Source organism: Pituophis catenifer, unplaced genomic scaffold (genome assembly GCF_029215685.1).
Source record: "Pituophis catenifer annectens isolate HBS135680 unplaced genomic scaffold, rPitCat1.0.hap2 SCAF_1, whole genome shotgun sequence".
Classification (NCBI taxonomy): Eukaryota; Metazoa; Chordata; class Lepidosauria; order Squamata; family Colubridae; genus Pituophis; species Pituophis catenifer.
Window position 1 is genome coordinate 134447456 of NW_027256881.1, and position 15526 is coordinate 134462981.

Genomic DNA, 15526 nt, shown 5'->3' on the forward strand with positions numbered 1-15526 from the left:
CCTGCTACACGTACCACACAGACAATGTGTTTGGTTGCTCACCTTTGTCTCTTTGACGTTTTTTGTATTTCTGGAGACAATACTGCAAAAAAAAAAAAAAGAAGAAGACATCTTGAACATTGAAGGCAAACCAACTGGAGGAGGGAAATTTAGTTATCCTAGTTTTCAAAATAATGTACATACTGTATGCCTTCTCAAACCAAAATGTTGATATTTGTTAGGTGGGACAAAGTATGGTGAATTAAGATTTTTAGCAGCAATCCTTAAACAGATGATTACAAATGAAGCTGTTGAGAATAATCATTTTGCTCTATATGTAAAATCTGTCAGGAATAAAAATTTAATCCTCTAGCTCTAATGTTTTTTTGTTGTTTTTTTTAAAAAACAATCTTGATCTTTCCTTCTAAGAAACTATTTTATCTCGAAACTGGAATATGGAAGAACTATATTAAAATTTGATTTGAATTCTTTTTTTTTTTTTTGGTTTTAATGTTTTATTAAGAAATTATAATAATACAATTTTTATCCATCCGGTTACATAGTATGGAAAAAGAAATAAATACAAATTACATATTGTACATATATAGATAATCTCTGCAAACCAGTTACATGGTATAAAAGAAATTGTGTTTTCATATCATTCTTAGTATATATTTATATAATAATCTTTTACGATAAATTAGTAAATACATAAATCACGTCTTTTGCTTACTCATGTAACCTTTCCTTGCCTTATTATATTTCCTACCATCTGCAGTACATCTTCTCTTTCTTTTTCATTTAACTATTCGTTGTACTTGCTCTGGTCTTTTTCCTTTTTTTTTATTTCAACTTCCTCTTCTCTAACCACCCGTACCACTTGTCCCATACGCTATAAAAATCAGAATCTTCTCTGTCATTAATTTCTAATGTTAATTTATTCATCTCAGCACATTCCATTATTTTGCCAATTATTTGTTCCTTAGTTGGTATTTTTTTCTCTTTCCATTGTTGAGCAAAAGCGATTCTTGCTGCTGTTATTATATGCACTGCCAAGTATTTCTTCTTTTTTGCCATTTCTGTCTTAAGGATTCCCAGGAGAAGTATTTTAGGATCTAATTCAAAGGTTTCGCCTATTATTTCTGAAAGCCAATTGCAAATCATCTTCCAATATTTTTTTGCTTGAGAGCAGGTCCATCAGCAGTGGTAAAAAGCACCTTGCTGGTGTCCACACTTCCAGCACTTTGGGCTTAGATTGGGGTAGATCTTGGCAATCCTAGCTGGTGCTAGGTGCCACCTATAAATCATCTTGTACTGGTTCTCCTTGTAAGTGGTTGCCTTAGTAAATCTTATATTGTTGTTCCATATTTGATCCCATTCTTCCAGATTTATATTTTTCCCAATATTTTTGGCCCATGCTAGCATTGGGTCTTTAACCACTTCTTCCATCAGGTCATATTCTACTAAATAGTTATACAATTTAGCTAATAATTTATTATCTGTACTCATCCAAATCTTATCAAAATCTTTGCTACCCATTTCTATACCATATTGTACTTTATCTTTTTTGTATCTTGATTTTATCTGTGCGTATGTCCACCATTCAACAAAAGTGCCTTGTTCTTTTAATTGTTCTATTGTTTTGAGATTCCCTGCTTCATCTAGAATTTCTTTATATTTTACAGTTTTACCATGACCCAAAACGTTTGGGTAAATTATCGCCTCCATGGTTGAAAGCCAGCAGGGAATTTTAGAGTAGTGTTTTCGTCTTATTTCTTCCCACGTTGACTTCAATATATCCCTCAATTTATGTTTATTGAAATGTGTTTTGGTTTTTTTCCCCGTTTCCCATAAATAGGCATGCCAACCCATCTGGAGATCATGCCCTTCTAGCGTTAGGATTCTTTTGTTCGCTAGGGTCGCCCATTCTTTTAGCCAAACAAGAATTGCTGCTTTATAATATGTTTCCCATATAGGTAATCCAAGCCCTCCTCTATTTTTTTTATCTTGTAAACTCCTGATTGCTATTCTTGGTTTTTTTCCTCCCCAAATAAATTTCCTAATAGTGGCATTAAATTCGCTGAAAAATTTTTTGTCTAAAAAATTACTTACCTCTCTTATCACAGCATTTTTCTTAGCCATCTTCTCCTGGTGTTTTTCTCTCAGTTCTTTTGTCTCCACTTGTTCTGTATTCATGAAAGATGTTGCATATTAAGCAACCAACAACACAGCAATTTAAGCCTGGCCACTACAAGTGGCACAGTCCATTTAAAATGCAATGTCAGGGTGTGTTATTAGTGCAGATCTTTTTCCATCTGTTTCCCTTTACCTTAAAGGGAAGTCAGAGTCTCTCCCAAAGACGATAGTTCTGAAGGAAGGTTTTTTTCCCTCCAGAGTGCAAAGGAAGGACTTCCCTTCTATCCCTACTCCTGCTACACGTACCACGCAGACAATATGTTTGGTTGCTCACCTTTGTCTCTTTGATGTTTTTTGTATTTCTGGGGACAATACTGAAAAAAAAAAAAAAAGACATCTTGAACATTGAAGGTAAACCAACTGGAGCTGGGAAATTTAGTTATCCTAGTTTTCAAAATAATGTACATACTGTATGCCTTCTCAAACCAAAACGTTGATATTTGTTAGCTGGGACAAAGTATGGTGAAGTAAGATTTTTAGCAGCAATCCTTAAATAGGCTGATTACAAATGAAGCTGTTGAAAATAATTATTTTGCCCTATATGTAAAAATCTGTCAGGAATAAAAATTTAATCCTCTAGCTCTAATGTTTTTTTTTTAAAAAAAACAATCTTGATCTTTCCTTCTAAGAAACTATTTTATCTCGAAACTGGAATAGGGAAGAACTATATTAAAATTTGATTTGAATTCTTAATAGACATAAATTTCTGGAAATATTGCTGCTTAGAAATGATCATAGTTTTGTTTGTGAAGAGGGAACTCTTATCTCTTTGTGCACAAATGGGTTGTTTCAACTGCCCATCTCCCTCCCAGAGAGACTATAGAGCTCTACAAATGAAATATTTATTTATTTGATTTATATTGCCCTTGGCAACTCATAGAATACAAATAAACAGGCAAAAAGAGAAGCTTTAAACAGGATTGTAAGGATTATATCTTAAAAACAAAAGCCCCACGTATAAAATTTAACAGAGGCAAGCAATGTTAAAAAATTAATTAATTAATTAGTTATTAATTAAATTTCTGGAAATATTTCTGCCTAGAAATAATCATAGTTTTATTTGTGCAGAGGGAACTATATCTTTTTTTGCACAAAGCTGATGTAAACCAGGGTTGTCAAACTGGATTTCTTTGAAGGCCGGATCAGCATTGTAGTTCTCCTCCATGAGCCATCCCGGGTGGGGGGATTATGGGGGGGAGACGTCTCCTGCAGCACTTTAATGGCCAAAACGGTCTGCGGAAGGCTGCACGCAACCCATTTTGGCCAGTAGAGGCACTGTGGGCCGGTCCTTTGATATTTCCAGGCCGGCCTTATGGGCCGGATTTAAGCACCCCATGGGCCAGATTCGGCCCACAGGCCTTGAGTTTGACACCCCTGATGTAAACAAATGGGTTGTTTGTCATGGGAGCAGGTATATGTTGGAGGCTGTAACTACCTGTCACAGCCAAAAACAGTAGGAAGGGGGGTTCTCGCCCCTCCCCTACTACTTTGGGCCATCCACCTGGTGAATTGAAGAAGGGGTGAAGAATGAATGCACTGAACCTTCTCCAGTGCTAAACAAGACATGGGCTAGTGAAGCAACAATGTTCACTAACTGCTGTCTGCAGGGTATTTCATCCCTATGACCCTTAACCACAACTAATGGCCAATGCAGTTTAGCGTATCATGAGAATAGAACACACCCTTTTTATTTGTTTACTTATCATATTTAAGAACTGCCCATCTCTCTCCCAGAGAGACTATAGGAGCTCTACAAATATTAAAAAAATAAGCCCCACGTATAAAATTTAATAGAGGCAAGCAATGTTAAAAATTAATTAGGAAGAGGGATTTGAGGGCTCTAATTTGAGGGCCCCACCACTGTATGTTTTTCTATGTACCCCAAGCAAGGCCGCAGAGTCATGTTTCCCAGACTTTCTGGAAGGCTGTCCTGTGGATGTTTTTCAATTGAAGATATTAACACACTTCACCAAGGAAAGGCCTGAAAGAAGCAGTAACAAATATTTTTAAAATATTCAGGTACAAAAATTATTCTAAAAATTATTCTAAAACAATTTTTGCCTGTTCCTAGATTCCTTTGATTCCTCTTTGATTTCATTATTATTATTATTCATTTGATGCTACCTGCCAAGTTACCTCTATGAATCCTAAATCCTAGAGTCAGACATGAAAGTTGACAAATAAATAAATAAAACAGAGAATCTCTTACCTCAAAAAGAGCTTTCGCAGCATAATATAGGAATGTCTCCATAACGAATTCAATTCCTAAACTAAACTGAACAAATCTATTAAATATGATAAAATAAACAAATAGTGTGCGTAAACTAAACTGCACTAAGTAGACAAGTGTGATATTAAATAAGATAAATTAGCAACTAAGCAAACAAATAAATATTGTAAACTAAACTGAAGCTAATAAATGCAGTTAAAAAAACAAAACCAAATCTAAACTGCTAGTCCTCAATGAGTATGGAGTACACTCAGCACACAGAGAAAAAACTCTGAGTGAATGGCTTTTATTCAGCCCATCAAAAAGTTTTATTTACCTCTCCTTTGTGAGCTCATCTACCTCTCAGCCCTATTATGAAGGATGACCTCATAAAGGAAAAGCAAAGCCATCTGATTGACTGAATGAATGCTACTTAAGAGTTTTATCTATTTTCCCATATTGGGAGAAATGTAAGTACAAAATCCTTTTGATCCGTTAGGTGGAAACAGAGGATGAGCTAACAGGAAAAATACCATAGGAAAAATGAGTGCCACTGACAAAAGCAGGGAGATCTCTGGAGAAATATGCAGAATTTAGGCTGAAAAAGAGGTGCAGAGTGAGCAGAATTGGAGAGATATCTGTGTTTGACAGAGTAAATTACAGTATGGCTCTTGCTCCACCGCACTGTACTTGCCTGTTTCTCTTGACAGAACTTTAGGAAGGCTACGAATCTATATTTGGTGGATCTAAGACATGTACCTTCTCAATTGTGATTGTCAGTACAGAATATTCTTCCCAAGGTTAATTCAGCCCCATCCCTTTTGATTTTTGAAAAAGCCTTAAGGACAGGTTAGGTGACCAGGACTGAGTCTGATGGCATGTACACCTGAAGGAGCAGTAGGGGAGGGTTTGGGCAGCACAGAGTTTTCACAGAAAAATATATAATAAAAGATAATAAAAGATTGAATTTAATTGGATTTCCCTGTGTCTTTTCTGGGCTTTGGCCTGATACTAGGGTTTCTTTGGAACCCAGACCTATCTAGATGGCCTCTTTATGGGGAGAGGGGGAATTTTTATTTCTTCAATTACGTGGTTGCCAGTTTTTTAGGTTATTTATAATTAAGGTCTTTTATTTGCAATTTTTATATTCTTTTTTTTAATCTTTTGTGCATCACTTTGGGTGAGACAGACAGCTATATATTGTTAAATAAGTAAATAGGTAAATAAATAGTTTATATCACTTGAAGCCCCATATAAGTTAGTTTTTCCTTTCTTTTTCCCTTTCTACTCCATTCTTTTTTTATCTCATTATAGTATATTGTAAGCCTGCGCCCTGCTTTTTGGTTTGATTTTGTTTTTTTGCTTATTTTTCCTGTTGACCTTGAATAGCTGGGGAACAGTTACTCTGAATATTAAGTCTGCTACTTATCAACTGGTCACACCTGGTCATGATGGTAATAGATGACAATATATATAGCTCAAAGTTCAGTAGTGGAGTTCTTGGTACTCTTTGAACTTGGTTACAGACGGTTCCTTACTCCACTAGGTAACTTCTTCCTTGGTAGAAGGGAGTGGAGTTTGCTCAGTAGTGGGATAATTTCAAATAATCAAATAATTTAAAAACCGGTTCTCTGCCCTAATGATTGTTTTAAGTATAAAAAAACGATATACCAAAAGGTAGTTTATTATTTCATGCATTTAATACTTAAATAAGAACAATAAAAGAGGTACACAAAACTAGATTATGTTATACGAAAGAGTTTTAAAATATTAATGAAAAAAATATTAAATAATACCCGACAGAAAACAATAAAACTGTTATGTAAGGTATTTCCATATTGCTTCTTGATTGGCGCCCTTACTTGCAATTTTCCTCGCTTTTAGAGGAACCACCCAGAAGCAACAAAACTAGCCTGGTGAATGTGCCCTGCCTCCTTTTCTTCCCCAGGACTTTCAGTTCCTCCCTTCTCTGAGGTGAGAATAATTCTCTCCCATCACCAGCAAACGACTGTCAAAAATTCCGTGCCCTTCCCCCCCTCTGCCCCCAACTTCCCCGTCAGCCGGTGAGAGGGCACGAGCCAAAGACGAACACAGGGATAGGAGGGCATATGCAGCCTGGGCTCCGTGTGCCAAGGAAGGCGCCCATGCCCCTGGTAACATTGACAACATCCACCTAGGCATGGTGCCTCGTGGCACTCATGGATGCTACCTCGGTGGCCTTTGGGCCTCATTTGGACATTATAATTTAGGGGTGCACTCACTTTTGTTGCCAACAGTTTAGATATTATTGGCTGTGTGTTGCGTTATTTTGAGGGGACAGCACATTTACACTGTTATACAAGCTGTATACTCACTATTTTACATTGTAACCAGGTGTCATTTCTTCAGTGTTGTCACATGAAAAGATATACTTAAATATTTACAAAATGTGAGGGGGTGTACTCATTTCAGTGACATACTGTATGTATTTCATGAAAACACTTTGGTGCCCATATTACTAGCTGTTACTAGTTGTATTCATATGATAAACTGAGTCATGATGATGCCATTATTTAATTCATACAAAATACTGAATCTTAAATTACACAGCATGGGCTTATGCAGTAATTTAGACTTGTGGTTCATTAGCTAGTTTCTAATCCAGGACAGCATCTAAATGCATGTTCATTGTGGTGAGACTGCACAATAAAAATGGTACCCAACCTATACCAAACTAGGGAAGTCTGGATAATCAATGATAGCCTGAACAAAAGGAATTTTTCAAAATAATGGAAAGAGTCCTGCAGGCTCATTTCCCTAGTCCCGTGATGGCGAACCTATGGCACGGGTGCCACAGGTGGCACACGGAGCCATATCTGTGGGCACGAGAGTGTTGCCCTACTCCGGGTCCACCTGAAGTCGGGAAATGGGCTGTTTCCGGCCTCCGGAGGGCCTCCCGCGGGGGTGGTGGTGAAAAACGGGCCTACTAGGCCCACTGTGCCATCACATGCCAAAAGCGGGGGTAGTGCGGGGGGGTCACACACGCATGCGCGAGGGTGGGGCGCATTGAATTATGGATATGGGCACACGTGTGCAAAATCCCCCCACATGATCCCCACTTTTGGCACGTGACGGCAAAAAGGTTAGCCATCACTGCCCTAGTCTGAGCAAAAGAGCAAAGCTGGAAGAGGCCATCAAGGGTTCCAGCTTTGCCCTGAAAAGAGGCATCTTCTGCTTGGCTCCTGAGTGGCACATTTGCTCCCTTCACCTTTTCGCCCGTAGAACTGGGGCTTCACGGTGGCAAGGTGCGTGTTTGTGTGTGCGTGTTTGTGTGTATGTGTGTGTGTGTGTGTGTGAGGAGAGAGATGGCTGGCATGGATAGAATGGGCTGGCTAGGCTGGGTGTTATACAGGTGAATTGGGAGAGCAGGGTGAGCAGTGATGGTGGGGAGCTAAGGAAGGAACAGTCTGGCATCTCCAGGTGGTCGCTCGATCAGCTACTTAGAGTGGTTTGGATGAGATGGGGAGCCTCTCGCCTTCATCAACTCTATGGACAGATACATTACATTCACATGGGATAGATTGCTAAGGGAAACAATCTGGCTTTCCTGGACTGTACAGTGCACATTAAGGAAGACAGAAATTTTGACATTGAAACTTACAGAAAACTGCACACCCATCAGTATTTACATTTTGATTCTCACCACCCACTGGAGCACAAAATGGGACTGATTAGAACCCTACATGACTGGGTTGAAAGTTTGCCTACCACTAAAGAAGGAAAAGAAAAAGAAATAAAACATGTCAAGGAATCCCTCAGAAGTTGTTATTATCCATTAAATAATAAAAAAAAAAGACACAGCAGAAGCTCCTCCATTACAGACAAAAAAGAGAACAACAAATTTAGCAACATTGTTATTCCACATGTTGTAGGAATATCTGAAAACCTCAGGAAGATTTTCAACCGACATAAACATACATGTACACTTTTAACTCAAGAATGCACTAAGGCAGAAGCTTGTCCACCCCAAGGATAAAATACCCAGACACAAACTGATGATATATGCAATACAATCCAGTGAGACATGTGCAGAGCTGTACATTGGTGAAACAAAACAACCACTTCACAAGCGCATGGTACAACATAGGACATCAAACCCAGATAAACAGATAAAGCAGTTAAACCCCCAAGTGGCCTCATCAGCTCTCAGAGTGTTAACTACCAATGACTGCAAATAAATACAATCCTGACCCACACCTGACCCTCTCACAAGACCCTTACTTGGTGTGACCCTCTCATCACAAGACCTACTGACCACAGACACCCATATAAACAGAACGCCAACTCTGACATTCCCTAAATTCCGCTGAAGATATTAGTTAGTATAGAAAGTCAGCACCCATTCACCCTCCTAGAGAATGAAATATTTTGGAGAATATTAAAATGGCAGGATAGAATATTTCCGTTAAAGGAAAAATGGGAAAAAATCTTAAGAAAGGTAAAAATCAGTACGTCTTCCTGCCCCAAGCAAACTGAGGAGGCCAACTTTTAGAAATGCAGATTTGGTAATCCATTCAGACTGGGTCAGACAGAAACTCCAGATAAGCAATTAGGCAAGACAAGATTAGCTTAGACAAACACCTAGGATTTGCATTTCCCCTTTTGCCTATAGAGCCAGCCATGACCCCTACATGATCCCATAGAAATCAAAAAGGTATAAAAACCCACCCTACTCTCAACTCCATTTTGTCAGCTGTCCCAGAACGGCACACTGTGGGTTCTGTTCATCAATAAACTTTATTTCCAATCAGCCTCCATTTTGTTTCCAACACCATTCCCCTGGCCTGGAACTGAATCAGATGAATTTTCATCCAACATTAGCCTACTAAGGAAACATCTGGAAACCAACCCACAAGCTTGGAGAACCAACCTCCACCCTCACCCTACACCCAAGCTACAGATATTCGCCACTAACGTAAACACAATCCTTCCATCCCCCTTTCCACCATCCCATCAGAACCTGTCCTTCCATCCCTCCCACCATCATAACTAATGAAGCTTCTTGGATGACAAGTTAAACATTTTCTTCTTCTTCCTCATGGAAAAACAGTCCAGTTGCCTTTTAAAGAAAAAAGCAAATTTGAGACAACTATGACCTGGATGACTGAGAATCTCCACCGACTTTCTTCCACATAAAACTTGAGTGTTATGTTAAACCCAGTGGTGAAATCCAAATTTTTTTACTACCATGTTGCAATATTTTCAGGATCAGACTCAATAAGATTAGTGAGAGTTAGAGGTTTGAATATATTTTCTTTTATTTACAATAGGCATTCTATATTCACTGAATATTCACAAATAGAAGCAAGGAAAAAGATGAAGACAGCTCCTTATATATACAATGGGAGGAGCTAGATGTGGGAGTGGTGAATTATGAATACATTAAGGAGTGAAGAATAAATTAACCCCTGATACCCCGTTCATATACTATTTACACATTGGAGAATAAGGCATTTACATCTGACAAATCCCCCTCTAAATGCCGATTCGTTATGCAACACCAATTACATTCAGATTCAGGACAATACAAAACATACAATTTAGAAGTTAAATATTTGTGCTGTTTAGAAGGTAAAGGCTTTGTCAATATGTCAGCTAATTGTTCTGAAGTATCACAATGCACTGCTTTAATAAATCCATCCTGAGATAATTGTCTCACATGTTTAAATTTTATATCTATGTGTCTGGACCTTTGTCCAATGGCGTCAGATCTAGATATTTCAATGGCTGCTTTATTGTCTTCATGCATAACAAAAGGCAAAGCAGGTTTTTTCCAAACATCTGAAATTAAATCATTAAACCATACAAGGTTATTTGCAGCTTTGGATAAACAAACATATTCTGCTTCTGTCGTTGAAGTGGCCACTAGTTCTTGTTTACCAGTGTACCAGTAAACTGGACAGTCATTTAAGAGGAATATATAGCCAGATGTGCTTTTTCTACATGAAGTGTCTCCAGCCCAGTCCGCATCTGCGTAACATGTAAGCTTTGGTTCTTTATTATTGTTAGGTTCTAACATTAAACAAAAGTCTAGTGTACTTTTCAGATATCTTAAAATTCTTTTAACAGCTTCCCAGTGATACATTGTTGGCTTGCTGACATGTCTGGATAATAAATTGAGTGGTAAAGCGATATCTGGTCTTGTCCAATTAGATATATAAAGAAGTGAACCTATGATTGATCTATAAAATGTGTTATCTTTGAATTCGGGAGAAGATTCATCAGTATTTCTTAGAAAGTCAGTTTGCATAGGAGTATCACAAGGTTTGGCATTATTTAGATTGCATTTATTTAAAAGTTCTATGATCTTATCTCTCTGAGTAAGTTTGAATCCTCTTTTAGTCTTATTAATTTGAACACCAAGATATTTGTTTACTTTGCCTAGAGATTTTAACGAGAAATGTTCATTTAGCTTAGTTACAAAAGTTTCTCTTCTCTCTTTATGTTTTCCTATGTATAAAATGTCATCCACATAAATCAATACAAATTCTATGTAATCATCACCCTTTTTGACAAAGAAACAGTTATCAGCAGTGGTAGCATTGAAGTCCATGGTTTTAAGTACTTTTACTAAACAATCATACCATTGTTTACCAGATTGTTTTAACCCGTATAAACTCTTATTTAACAACCAAATCTCATTTTTGTTTGTGTATTGACTGTGAGGTGCTCTTACATATATTTCCTTATCTAGTTTTGCGTGTAGATACGCAGTCTGTATGTCATATTGGAATACATCAAGATTGAGTGCTGATGCTACCACTAGAGCTGTTTTGACACTCTCTGTTCTTACTGTGGGGGAATACGTGTCAGTATAGTCCTCCGGATATTTCTGTGCATAACCTTGTGCAACTAGTCTAGCTTTGTATAGGGTATTGCCTCCCTCTAAGTTCTTAATTTTATATATCCACCTGGTACCAATAATTGTTTTATCTTTAGGTGCAACTGCAGGTGTAAATACATTTAGTCCTTGTAAACTTTCCATCTCTTTTTTCATCGCTAATTCCCATTTTTCCTTTTCTTTACTAGGGAGTTTTAACACTTCCTCATATGTATTAGGTGTTGTTGGCTCACCATCCATATGCATTATATAATCCTTGTATTTATTTGGTATTTGATTTCTGGTGTTTCTAATAGTTTTTTTAGGTTTACTATCGTTATCATGCAAATATCTTGCTTCCTTTTTTGTTAGTGTATCTGTTTTTATTTTGTGTTGGCTATTTGTCCATGTTTTGGTTTTGTTTTTATATTTGTTGATATCTTGCTTTTCTATAGTCTCTTCCTCATGAGATTTTGTATCTTTGTTGTTATTTGGAAATATTTCATTAAGATGTATTTTAGACCAGTTGGCCTGTTCATGGAACACAGCTGTTCTGGAGACTATAAATTTGTTATTATTATCAATGAATCTGTATCCTTTAGTGCCTGTCTCGTAACCCATAAATCTGAGTCTTCTGGATACGTTTTCTCCCTTTCTTCTTAATTGCTTAGGTATGTGTACGTCTGCAGTGACTCCAAATATGTGCATGTGTGCTAATTTTGGTTTCCTATTATACATCACTTCATATGGTGTCTTATTTACAATGCTGGACCAGGTTCTATTCTGTGTGTAATTTGAATAATGTAAGGCTTCTGACCAGAATTGTTTGCTTAAGCCAGCATCTTCCAATGTACATCTAATCATGGTTTGTAATGTTGAGTTCTTCCTCTCCGCAATCCCGTTCTGGAACGCAGAAAATGGGCTAGATGTGTAATGTAACATTCCTTTGTCTTTTAACCATTGGGAGAATTCTTTAGACATGAATTCACATCCCCTATCTGTCATAATTTGTTTTATTTTGATATTGTGTTGTGTTTCTATGCGTTTGTAAAATTCTTTAAATTTTTGAAAGGTTTCATCTTTGTGTTTTAATGTATAAACAAATCCATAGCGGCTATAATCGTCTACTATTGTCAAGAAGTAACGTTTTCTATAAGTGATTGATGGAGTTAATGGACCAACTAAGTCCATGTGTACTAAATCAAAAATTTTGTTGGTTGATCTAGTAGATTTTCTTGGTCTGGGACTAGTTTTTAGTTTTGTAGATTTACATACTGAGCATTCCAAATAGTTTTCACAATTTTTTATTTTAACACCTTCTGCGTGTTCAGTCATTTTTTGTACTACAGGAAAACTGGCATGTCCTAACTTCCTATGTAAGATGTGAGCACACTCATCATGAATTGGCTTACCTATTTTTGGTTTTTTTTCATTGTGTGTATCTATGTGATCATGAGATATTTTACATTCATCATTGTCACTGTTGCTAATATTTTCATTATCTACTTCAATACAATCTTCCATATTTGAATCAATGTTATGCAACCATTTTTCCTTTGTTATCAGATAAGGTAGGCCTCCTTTAATCATCACAGTGCCTATATTTATTTTATTCTTCTCCAAAGTCGCTTTTCCTTTTGAAAAAACAATGTTAATGTCAGAATCTCTACTTAGTTTTATGGCACTTAGTATGTTATGAGGTATTTCAGGTATTAACAATACCCCCTCTATTTTTCCTAGACCAGGCAGGGTTACATTCCCTCTACCTAACACTTGAACCTTTTCTTGGTTAGCTACCTTTATTACAAATTTATCTTCTATAAATGAAGACAATATATTTTTGTTATTAGTGGTGTGATTAGTTGCTCCAGAATCAATAAGCCAATTATTGTTCTCATTTTGCTGTATGTTAGTGTTGTCTTGTTTATTTAATCCATTTAGTGAACCAGATTTTCTATCCTTTGAATTATCTCTGCCCCCTCTATTCTCTTTGTAATTTGGTGGGCTTCTATATCTATGTCTATCTATGGAAGACTGTCTATAATTGTATTTGTTTCTATATTCTGACCTATGTCTTTCTTTTGAAATCTTGGGGCAATCTCTCCTATTGTGTTCCCTGGATCCACAGTTATGACATTTAAATGTTTCATTATATTTTTCTTGGAAAGCTACTTTCCTATATGGTTTGTGTTCTATGTGATTGTTAGAACGATTCCTTCTTGAATTGTCTTCTGCTATTAATTTATTGGATAGACTTTCTATGGATAAGTATCCTAGATTGATTGTGTCTAAATGTGTTATATAATTGTCCCATGATGGATCAAGTGAGTTGATAATAACACTTTTCATTGTTTGGTCTGAAATCACCTCCCCCCTCAAATGCAGCTCAGCTCTTATTTTGTTTAAAGATATTAAGTGCTCACTTATGGAAACCCTTGGTTTTATCCTAGATGAAAAGAAATCTTTAGACATCCTTGTGGTGGTAGCTACACTGTCACTGTGAAACAAATTAAACATGCATTGAATAATTTCTGAAACAGTCAGATTTGGCTTAATGCTGTGATACATTGCAGGAGACACACTAGATATTAATAAGAAAAATGCTCTATGGTGTAAACAATCTATTTTTAGAGTCCAAGGTCTTTTTGGGGGACTAGTGATAAAAAACAGTAAGTTTTCCTTCATAAAGACAACCTGGAGCTGTTGATACCATTCTTGCAAATTAATGCCATCTACCCTTAGCTTTGGGAAGTCACTGGGTAAATTTCCGACATTATTAGGTCCATTACTTACAACCTGAGGTAGTCCGTGGTCTCGTAAATGCAGAAAGTTACAAAACGGCATGGGGATGCTCGCAACGAGCCTGCACGGTCTCCTCGCCAGTTCATGTCTTCCCGGGCCGTCTGCGTAGTCTTGCGCATGTGCGTTGTCCATTTCTTCCTTGGAGTCGTCGTGAAAGGTTCTCCTCACTGCGGCTCGCTCGTTCTCTGGTTCGATTTTGGGAGTCCTGACGACGGCGGCTGTTCTTCCTTTTCTTCTGAGGGCGTTGGTGCTTGCTTCGGTCTGTGGCGTGGGGCGGTATCGGCAGGGCTCTCTGGGTTCGGGCGTCGGCGCTCTCGTAGTCAGGATGGGAGCGGGCAGGTCTTGAGGCATTGGCTTGCTCGCTCGCTTCTTCGTTAGCTTTTTAGTAATTTTTAGTTTTGGCCCAAATGCAGCAAAAAGCGTTTTCATTGCTGATTTTATTTGGTAGTTTGTTGAATCACCTTCACTTTCTGATTCTGATTCTTCTGAGGAGTTTGAATCTTCTTTTTCATTTTCGTTGTCTGATAACGTTTTTCGCGCCAGAAATTTTGAATTGAGCTTTTTGATTGGCTCTGCTTCGCTCACCTTGGAGACCTGTTGAAACCAAGATGGCTGCCATTCAAAATTTCGCGCTGGATCACCGTTTTTCTTCTTCACAATATTTTTTTCTGCAGTCATATCACTCACTATTTTTGGGTCTTTAGACTTTTCATTAGTGATGTTTTTCTCTCTCGCTGCTCCGCTGTTCTTCAGCATATCTTGGAGGTTCGCGATGAGGTTTTCATCGTTCTTCTGGCTCTTTAATAGTTTTAATATTTCTGACCTGAGTTCGTTATTCTCTATTTCGATTTCCTCCTGGTCATCATTTTCATCTATAATTTCTTCGTCTTCAGTGGTGTATTCTTCGGATTCTCTCGAAATTGCGTTTGTGGATTCGTTGATTATTTCTTGTTCTGTTTCCATTTCTTTGCTGTATGCCCTGGTGTTGGGCCTATCTTTCTTAGACATTTTTAAGTTTTTTATTGAGTCAATTAACCATCCTCTGCTACCAGCTTGTTGCAATATTTTCAGGATCAGACTCAATAAGATTAGTGAGAGTTAGAGGTTTGAATATATTTTCTTTTATTTACAATAGGCATTCTATATTCACTGAATATTCACAGATAGAAGCAAGGAAAAAGATGAAGACAGCTCCTTATATATACAATGGGAGGAGCTAGATGTGGGAGTGGTGAATTATGAATACATTAAGGAGTGAAGAATAAATTAACCCCTGATACCCCGTTCATATACTATTTACACATTGGAGAATAAGGCATTTACATCTGACATACCAGTTCCGTGGGTGTGGCTTGGTGGGCATGGCAGGGGAAGGTTACTACAAAATCGCCATTCCCTCCCAACTTCTGGGGAAGGATATTGCAAAATCTCCATTCCCACCCCATTCCAGGGGAAGGTTACTGCAAAATCTCCATTCCCTC